Below are 10,206 nucleotides of genomic sequence, written 5' to 3'. Positions count from 1 at the left end.
TTCTCCGACCAGGGATCGAACCCAGTCCCTCAGCAGTGAAAGCGTGGGGTCCTAACCACTGGACCGCCAGGGAATTTCCAGGAATTTTTTAACAGATTGCATTGTGAGTCCCTTGATAAGTTCTGGTCCTTTGGGGTGCTGTTCAACCCAATTTTAGTTTGCTCAGCGTCACCTGCAAACCTTCCTGCCTAGCTTAATGTAGCATTTCATTGCCATCAGGGCAAGTCTGGTACCAAAGAAGGTCACAGACTCTACCCCTGCCGGTGACCTTGGAGCCCAGAGTCTGAGGCTGGGCCACCTGAGACAGCTGCAGGGCCTTGCCCTCCCTGGACCAAGGTGGCTCTGTTTCTCTCCTACGTAGTTTTACTTTACTCAGAAATGAGTTTCACCTTGTGTCTGTTTTCAGAAATTCTGTTTGCTGTTGTATTCTTCCTGTTGGTGGAGGCTTTACTAGAGGCTGCACAATCGAGTATAAGCAGAGAAAGCAGTCCTTGGCAAATGTCATTCCTAAAAACTCATCTGCAAAGTAAACTGCCATCCATCAAACCCTATTATCTTATGACACGTAAGAATCGTGACTTTGTTCCCTGTTTTGAGGACGTCACGTCTGGCTGGCATTGCCACCGTCACAGTCATGGCTACTGCTAAAGCCTCCTCTTGAGGAAGGCCACCTGAAGGTTTGATTTCCCCGCTCTACTGAGTGGTCTGAAAACTCAGGTCGTGCTGGCCCTACACTCTGCCTTTCCGTCCTCCAAGGAGCCTGTGGCAGCTGACTGTTCAGTTTTCTACTCAGCTCCTTGGAATATCTTTGTTAATGTCTCTGGTGCTGGAATTGAATGGTAGTACTCAATGAATACTGTATTTTCTATGAAAACACTTTCCCTTGTCAAAGCTTCCCAAGTACATGCTGGCAAATGATAGACACCATCTCCGGATGTATTATTAGATGCTGGCATCAGGCCACACGGCAAAGCATTTCTTTTTTGTCATCTGGGCATTCTTGTGTTTGATCTGTGAAGATAGTGTCGTTTATAAACACCAACCACAATTCCTACACACTCATTTCAGAGATATCTCACGATGGTCTTAAACTATTATGTCCCTCTTAATATTTCCCAGAAATAAAATATATTTTCAGGTTCCACGTCTACCAGTGTCTTTTCAGGCATTTATTCTAGACATGTTGAGCGAATATTTACTATGTAATAGTTACAAGTGAAGCAGCCATGATTCCTCACCTCGCGGATCCTGGAGTCCCGGGGAGGAAGCGAAACCAACCGAAAGACCCCAGTACAACATGCCGGGTTCTGTTAATTCAGAAGAAGCAGCACAGAGGACCGTAGTACTCAGTACTGGAGAGAAGGCCGGTGTTTAGGTAGGGCGGTCAGGAAGGCCGGCTGGCAGAGGACATTCAGACCGGGACGGAAAGGTGCCGCGGAGGCAGCTCTGTGAAAATGGACGGGCAGGTGGAAGGTGCCCGTGCAAAGGTCCTCGTGCGCCAGAGAGAGCAGTGCGGCCACAGGCGGAAGCAGCCCCTCCAATCGGAGTGCGGCGGCGTGGGTTCGGGAGGTGCGCGCCAATGGGATCGGAGGGGCGGGCGGGGGGAGAGCAGTGCGGCCACAGGCGGAAGCAGCCCCTCCAATCGGAGTGCGGCGGCGTGGGTTCGGGAGGTGCGCGCCAATGGGATCGGAGGGGCGGGCGGAGGGAGAGCAGTGCAGCCACAGGCCGGAAGCAGCCCCTCCAATCGGAGCGCGGCGGCGTGGGTTCGGGAGGTGCGCGCCAATGGGATCGGAGGGGCGGGCGGGGGGAGAGCAGTGCGGCCACAGGCCGGAAGCAGCCCCTCCAATCGGAGCGCGGCGGCGTGGGTTCGGGAGGTGCGCGCCAATGGGATCGGAGGGGCGGGCGGAGGGAGAGCAGTGCAGCCACAGGCCGGAAGCAGCCCCTCCAATCGGAGCGCGGCGGCGTGGGTTCGGGAGGTGCGCGCCAATGGGATCGGAGGGGCGGGCGGGGGGAGAGCAGTGCGGCCACAGGCCGGAAGCAGCCCCTCCAATCGGAGTGCGGCGGCGTGGGTTCGGGAGGTGCGCGCCAATGGGATCGGAGGGGCGGGCGAGGGGAGAGCCCGCGGCCTGCAGCCCCGCCGCCGTCCTTGGTAGCACGCGGCCCTGCGTAAGCTCGCGGAAAAGGACTTGCCTTCGCAGGGGAGAGGCCGGCCCCCGGGAGACGGGCATGAGAAGCGTCCGGGCTTTTTTGTAAACTCCCTAAACGAGGGGCGGAAGTTGCCTGATTCTTATCCTAATGTTGTGCCCACGGCGCTTCTGTTGCCTCTTACTCTTCTGGAAGTAATATAATCTATCATTGTACAAAGGAAAGTTCTTTTTTTTCCCCCATAAAGTTGAACTTTTTTCCATTTGCTCTCACAATCCATGATGTGTGCTATTGTAGAGTGAACACGCTAGATATACCCCGATCCGCGGTCGCATAGACTTCAGTGTTGTACTAAGAAAATTAAGCCCGGTGCTCCGCAGATCAGGGCCAGAGTGTTGATGGATCTGCCAACCAACTCTAGTCAACCTTGCCAAATATGCCTTCAGTATCTTATTGGTATCTTTAGTGAATGTTGTATACCTGCACATGCACAATTGTATCAAATTTATCTCTTTATTCCTCTTTTCCAGGAAAAAAAAAAGCTCATGTAATTATAAATGTTTATACGTAATAATTGCCAACAGAAATTGAGCTTATAGATGCGAACTATTCATGTACAGTCATAGTGGCTTGTGGGCCCCTGTGTAAGGAATGCCTTCTCTCTGCAGGCCAAGAGCTGTTTCCTAAGAAGAGGTGCTTCCTAGGAAGGCAAGGTGGCCGCCATTCTCCGCAGGGCAGAGCCAGGGGGCCCAGGCCCGCTGTGCTGACTTTGCTGGCAGCTGGCCTACGTGGAGGTCCAGAACGAGCCCCTGGGAAGACCCGGATGTGGTGAGTACCTTGCGATGCCAGGCGCTCGATAGCCCTGTCTTCTGGAGAAACGTGTTTTCTGATTTTCTTTCATACATAGCTTTCTAACAGACTGTCAAACATCTGCCTTTTCTTTGTACACTTTCTTCTGCATCCTGCTATAGCCATGGTACTTCAGTAGATGAATGACATCTCGCCTCCTCTTTGTGCATAAGTGTGCAATGTTGCAAATGCCAACTTATAATAAGAAAGAAAGGAGGGAAGGAAGGAAGGGAGGGAGGGAGGGAGAAGGAGACAAGGACGGAAGGAGAGAGGAGAAATAAATCAGACTACTGTGTAAGTCTGTAACTCCACCGTCATAGTTTTTTTAGCATCGGTTAGAAACAGCTATTATCAAGTGTCCGGCTGCCAGGAGCCTTTGAAATCCAGTACTTGTTTATAAGAATTTTATATAGAAGAGGTAGAAAACATAAAATAGCTTTGGTTCATAAAACAGGAAAGATAAATGTTACCAGAACAACAACAACAAAAATCTATAACAAATGTGTAATGAACTCTGTGAATGAAAATCTGTCCTATGCTGGTGCGACTGTTAAATGAAAACCAACGCTATTTGCTTTGTCAATGAGCAGGTCCTGCCCCTCTACATAAAAGCAAGTCTATTCCCGAAGATATGACACAGAAATATAATTTTTATTGTTAGAATTTGGGGGCGTATGCTGATTGTAAATATATTGTAAAGTAAACCTAAGGCTGCAGTTAGTTTTCTTTCTTTCTTTCTTTCTTTTTTAACCGTGGTCATTTAAAGTTTTTTTGACGTGGAGTTTCTAAGTTCCTCTAAATGTAATTATAATCTTTAAACCACTTTATAAACAAGAATTATACAAAGTAGAAAAGCATAAAGAATTTCTATTTGCTGCACCATATACCCTCTGAGTACTTGACTATTTAAAGGTCTCTGACTATATTTAGAGAGAAATAATAGTAGCATGTGATGCAGGCAAAGACTGAAAGCAGGAATTGTATAGAACGTCTAAATGTCACAGGTGTTATTGGAATGCAAATGTACTTCTCTATGCGTTTTATAGGTGTTATATATAGCTCGCGTTTGACACCATACTTTTACACTTTATTTTCTGACTTTTTCACCTATTACCTTTTTCCAAATTACTAGAAACTAAAAATACCCTCCTGAAATTAAGAGCATGGATGCTTTGGCAAATAAAGGAAGTGCGGGTTTTCTGCTATCATTAAGATATACGCTTATATCTTAATGAAATGTATCATTTCTAAATGAGCTGAACTAACTACTCACTGTCAGAAATCTTCCTGAGATGAGATTTCTGCCTGGCAACATAGCATAGATGTGACTTTGGAGGTAAGTAATTTGGGCAATCTAATTATTTGAAAGAAGGAGGAGAAAATGAGTAATAAAATTATTATAGGAAAATTAGATTTCAATAAAAGCAGAGTTGAATATTAGAAAACACGTATAATTAATGAGAGGATTCGTTTTATTTGGCATTTGGACCACAAAATCGAAGTCTTCACATTTTTTCATTGACAAAACTCAAGTTTTTCAGAAATTCAATAAAATTTCGGAAGAATTTCCTTTCAGAGCAGGGAGATGGTACATTTTTAGTTAAACACATTATATAAAAATGTAATGAAAAGAAAACCTGTCACTTAAGTCATTCTGCACATTTTGAAGGCAAATTGTTCATCAATGAGCTACTAATTACTATGGAGGAGAAATGCTGTATTTAAATAACATCCTCGTTCGCTAACTGGATATTAACATGAATGGGTATAAAAATATGACATAGCAAGGATACCACTTAAAGCCTTCACAACTGTGAATATGCAAACTATTTCCTGTCTGATATCATCACAGTCACATTTATAACCAAATGTGTGTTTTATAAGTACTGTAAGTCATAAATACGATCGGTTCTATTCTTTAGGGTAGCATTTTGGGAGCTAGTTACTTGAGTAATATTCACTGCAAACACTTTCAGAGTAATTTTGCAGAAATCAAACAACCCTTGAAGGAACACAACTGCTTTCTTACTAGGAACAGAAATATTTTAAAAAGAAAAGAGCATCTGTTCCTTTTCCCCTCCAATGATTTTATTGTCCCCTGGATCGTGGGAATTTGCTCTGGGTAAAAAGAGAGGTGTGTTGCAATTCAGGATCACTTTGCCCGCCTGGGAACTTGAGCATCCAGTTCAGAATGTGACCTGACTTATTCAAATGACACCAGTTTCTCACATTCTTCTATTGTCATTTAAATTTCTGTTCTTGTTTTGACAACCCTTCTTCAGTAGAAAGCACAGGAAACACCAAGCTGCACCTCTTGAATCTCCGTTCTTAAGCCAGGATGCTTTATTCTAGAGCTAATGTTTCCATAATACGGGGTGTCACAAAGGAGAATGGAAGTCTCACTTTGGATATGCCTCTGTAATAATTCTCAGTTATAGACTGTAATTAATCTGAATAATGGCAACAAAAGAAACACATGAGAAAAGTAATTTTAGTCTTTAGTTAAAGAAGCTTAATGAAAGCAGCATTCTTCCAGTTAACAAATATTTATGTGCCAGGAACCTGGTTGCTAGGTGCTGAGGATCATGAAACGTACATCTACACTGTGCTCTCGTTGCAAGTTGTTCTGATTGATGTAAAAAATAAAGCGCACAGTTTTACCTGGATTTTGCAATAGGCTAATCTGCCCTTGTCATAGGGGAAGGAGGCGCACACAGGGGGTCCAGTATTTGAGCAGACTTGAAGCTTGGGGTAAGGGGTGGGCAGAATTTTAGGCCGTGGAAGGAACACAAAGTTCTTAAGGTGGGGAACTGCTTGGCACACTTGTTGACCTGAAAGGGGCCCAGTGTGTGTGGAGCAAGAAGAGCAGAGAGTAGATAAGAGATCACACTGGAGCAGTGAGTGAAGGCCAGGTCGTCCGGGGCCCTGCAGACCCCATTAAAGAAATTTGATCATTATTCTAATGCAATGAGAAACCATTGGGGATTTTTAGGCAAAGGAGTGACGAGGTCAGATTTCTATTAAAAATCATCACTCTGACGAATGTGCGAAGAACAAAACAGACATGGAGAGGAGAGGCTGTGGGAAGACCAATCTGGAAAAGTTGACACCAGTTCAGGAAGGGGAAGAGGGTGACGTCGTATGGGTCCCCTGGGAAGCTGGAGACAAGTCCGTGGTTGTCATGGCTGGTTAAGAAAGAGAATGGACCAGATGGGTTAGAGGTCAGAAGGGCCAAAATGACTCTCATGTTTCTGGCTGGAGAGCCAAGGTGGTGTTTTTGATTCTTATGTTCAGTTTGAAGTGGCTACAGTATATCTAAAAGGGGTGTATCCCAAAGGAAGCTCTGTGTATAGTTCTGAAGCTCAGAAACCTGGACCAAAGGTCTGAATTTGGAGTCATTGGCTTTCAGATGGTAATTGAAGTCATGATAGAGGATGGGGTTGCTTGGAGAGAGCACATAGGGAGATAAGGAAGAAAAGTCCTAAGCAGAAAGAATCTAAAGGACTCTGAACTTTAGCGATGAGGTGGAGGAGGAACAGTTGGGAAAGGAGGCTGGTAAGGAGTAGACAGAGAAGTAGGAGACAAACATGGAGAGTGAAGCATCGTGGAAGCCACAAGGGGAGGAGAGAGTATTTCCACACAGTGCTGAGAGGCCGGTGAAAGGAAGAGTACAAACTATCCCCTTCAGTTAAACACCAAGAGTATCACCGGTAGCCTTTGCAACAGAGTTTTGGTAGATAGAGGAGTGGTGCGAAATCCAGATTAAAGAAGGTTGTTCCGTGAATGATAGAGGAAGAAAAAGGAGCAACAAATGCGGACAACTCTTCCCAAATTTGGCTGTGAAATTGAGGAGATGAATAGGAATGCATGAAGGGAAAGATGTGAAATAAACAGAGGTTTGTTGTATTTGGTTTTTTTGGTTTAGTGATAGTACAGAATTCCTGAAAAAATAGGCACGGATGGGCTCCAGCAATCCGGGGTAGAAAAAGGAATTTTTTTCTTGAATAAAAACATTTTTATTAATGTCTCAATAATAAAATTCATGTTTTGATTTAACTCACATCTTCATCTTTTTTGCTGAGAACATTTCCAAGTTAGCTTGAAGCCTCGTCATGTATTAGGATCTTCCTCAGTGGTTTCCATCCTTGTCTGCATAGGACAGTCACCTGGGAAGCTGTATAAAATACAAATGCCTGAGTTCCATTCCTGGAGGTACTGATTTAATTGGACCGGGTTTTATCCAGAGTATTGGGGGCTTTAAAAGCTCCCAAGTGATACTAAAGGGCAGCCGAGGGAGAGAAGTGCTGATGTAAGGGACTATTTTGTGCAACTACTAAGCATATTCAAGAGGTTTGAAACATTCAAACTTATTATATCAGGAAATGGTTTTAAAAAGGAAAAGGAATATCCCTTCTAGTGTATCAGGAGAAAAAGAGGACCAGATGGATACATTGGTTCAGTGGCAGGAGTTTGAAGCATTTGCTATACCGGGGAGGATAGCGTTGAGAGTAATGAGCAAAAACAGTCATGGGGTTGGAGCAAGTAAACAATGTTTGAAATAATCCTTGCATTGATTGGAAAAGAATAACAACTAGAGAAATTCAGTGAGATTGCCCAGCATTGCTGAGAGCTTATTCAGGTTGATGACTCTCTGCGTGATTTTCTCCAGAAGCTTCCCAGCACGAAAACTCACATATGGTATTAATCCAGGATGAAATTTTCCAAATAGCATGTAAAGAACAAAAGAGCCCGAGAATGCAAGAGGGAGCTACGAGAATGAGGCATATGTGGGGCTGTGGATAGTAACCAGGATGGGAAATGCAGCAAAGACAGGAAAGCCTGACGTCGTAGTCCTGATGGAGTCAAATAATAGATTTAGTGAGAGGAACTGAGCAAACCGGGTAGGGAGAGAGAGGCTGGGGGTGAGACAGGAGGAGGTCTGATTTCACGTTTCAAAGCAGAGTTTCAGCAAGGCATATTCTGTTTTGTGGCTCTGAGAGCGGTGGATGAGACGGAGTGAAGGAAGAGGTCCCTGAAAATGTGAAGATCAGGAAACAGAGGCCAGATCATGCCGTCCTATGCTGGCGGTGGTGGTCTGGGAAGAGCCGGTAGACAAAATCTTAAAATAATGAAGAGCCATATCCAGAGGTTTAGCAGTTGACAGCAAAGAGTAGAGGTTAAGAGAGGCATAACTGGGTAACATGGACTCAAAGAGTAGTTTTTCCCCGCACGAGGATAGAAAGGATTATGTCCTGTAAATGGTGTGGAGCAGAGTACTACACTTCCCTAAATAGTACCGTCCTCTCCTCGCTTCATGTATGTTTGTCTGTGTTGCATGGTTTGAGTGGAAACAGCCAAGTCTTGTGTCCAGCTAGCTAGCCCATCAGTCCCATAGTGATGCCTCAGTATTTTGTGAGAGTCGAGTCCTTCATTAACTCCCCGGGCCAGGAATATGCAGAGTCTTAGAAGATTTGCACAAGAGAGCCTTCTGGCACAGTGATCCGACGATAATGGCTTTGAAATGTGGCTTGTGGCTCTACTCTACCACTAGCTGGTGATTGTGGGTGTGTGAATTAACGTCTCTGCACCTCGAGCTCCTCATCTGTGAAATGGGAATAAAAGTAATATGTTCCCGTTTGGGATTGTGAAGATTAATGGAAGTAATGTACATAGAACCAGATGGCATTACCTGTCACATACGAAGTATTTAATAAGTAGAAGCCAATCACATTATTATTGTTGTTGTTGTTGTTATTTTAACGTATGATCCATCTCATGGGCTACTATTCAAGCTCAAAGGAGTGTAGAAGGCTTCTTGAGGCTCCCCCCCACCCCGCCTCTATGACGTCACACATTCTGAAACGCCCCTCCAGGTGCCCACATGCTCTACGTCTAACTGGCACGTTCATCTCAAACTGGCTCCAGCCCCAAATTTCTGTATCTTCCAGCCCAAAGTGTATTCTCATTCCAACCTCTAGATTAGTGAACAGATAACCTTATCTAATAAATCCTGTATCCCCAGCCCCTGGATCAGAACTTGGATCAAAGTGTAGGGGCTAAGCAATATCTTAATGTAAAATGGTACCAAAAGGGAACTTGCCGTAGGTTGCGAAGAGACATGTTGTTTGTTTATCTTCTAGAAGCAGTGTTAGGTGTGGAAAGCAGGTGCAGGAGAGAGACGGCCTGTTGATCTGAACTGAGGGAGGAGAGAGAGCGTCCTGTGCTCCAGCCATTGCAAGTGATGTTTGCTGGTGCACTTGGCTGGGGGGTGGATAATTACGAATTACAGTCATCAGTCTTAGCAACGATGAACCTTCTTAACATCCCCACATCATGCCTGCTGAGCAGAGGCCTTGCTCTGGCAGCATTTCAAATATGATAAAAAGATGCTTGAGTAACATTTGGCAAAGGTTTATAAAACATTAAATCCCATAGAAACACATTTGAAAGACCTAGTTTTTCAAAGTTTAATAATTGGATTATTATTTAAATGAATCACTTTTTAAGATGTCATGCCCAGCAGGAAACCAATCATGTGAGCAAAACTTCAGTCTTTTAAAATTATAATTAAATTAAATAGTATCTGGTAGCTTACACGTAATATGGGCGACGGTGGTGCTGATCTTATGGAACAAAACATTATCAGCTGCAAAGAGGTACAGTTAGCTTATTCTTGCAATATATAGTCATTTCAGTTTAAAAAAAGAAAAAGTTAACAGAAAAAAAAAAAAAGCTCAAAATTCTGAAGTAGTGGATTTAACTTCTTTTATATTAATGACCAGGTTGTCCTAACAAAAGAATTAAGTAGAAGAGATTGTAGAATGGGCTTTCCCAACAAGAGAACTAAGATACAGCATTAGCAAACTACTATTCTTATATTATGATGGCAAGGAGAAAGGCAGGTAGCACTGGCTGAGCACTTCTCTACAGAAAAATCCTGTAGACGCGGTATGTGGCGTATCTCATTTAATTGTCGTTCACTAACTATTGTCCCTTATTTTCATATTGTTTTAAAAAATGATACCGAGAAAGACTGACCTGGTGAAAAAGAGCTATTAAGTGACAGATCTGAGGTCTGAATTCTGTCAGATGCCAAAGCCAGTATTTTCATCACTGACGTATGAAGCCTCAATTCATCCTTGGGTTGTCTAGACAGCCCTGGACCATTAACTTATTCATTGCAAGTTAAGAGTTTAAAACCAAGGAGGAGTG

At 44.0% G+C, this 10,206-nt stretch overlaps 1 protein-coding gene across 13 annotated transcripts in view; it reads left to right on the top strand.

Annotated features, from left to right (window-relative positions):
* The first annotated feature begins 2,813 nt into the window (after positions 1–2,813).
* The window catches only part of TENM3 (teneurin transmembrane protein 3), a 1,278,657-nt gene continuing 1,271,264 nt past the window's right edge, over positions 2,814–10,206 (top strand). For all 13 annotated transcript variants that reach the window (XM_067022810.1, XM_067022809.1, XM_067022808.1 and 10 more), the window contains exon 1: positions 2,814–2,973. The gene's annotated coding sequence lies outside the window, so the exon portion shown is untranslated. The remainder of the gene's footprint in view (positions 2,974–10,206) is intronic.

Source organism: Kogia breviceps, chromosome 20 (assembly GCF_026419965.1).
Source record: "Kogia breviceps isolate mKogBre1 chromosome 20, mKogBre1 haplotype 1, whole genome shotgun sequence".
In the NCBI taxonomy this organism is placed as follows: Eukaryota; Metazoa; Chordata; class Mammalia; order Artiodactyla; family Physeteridae; genus Kogia; species Kogia breviceps.
This window is presented reverse-complemented; position numbering and strand designations above follow the sequence as displayed.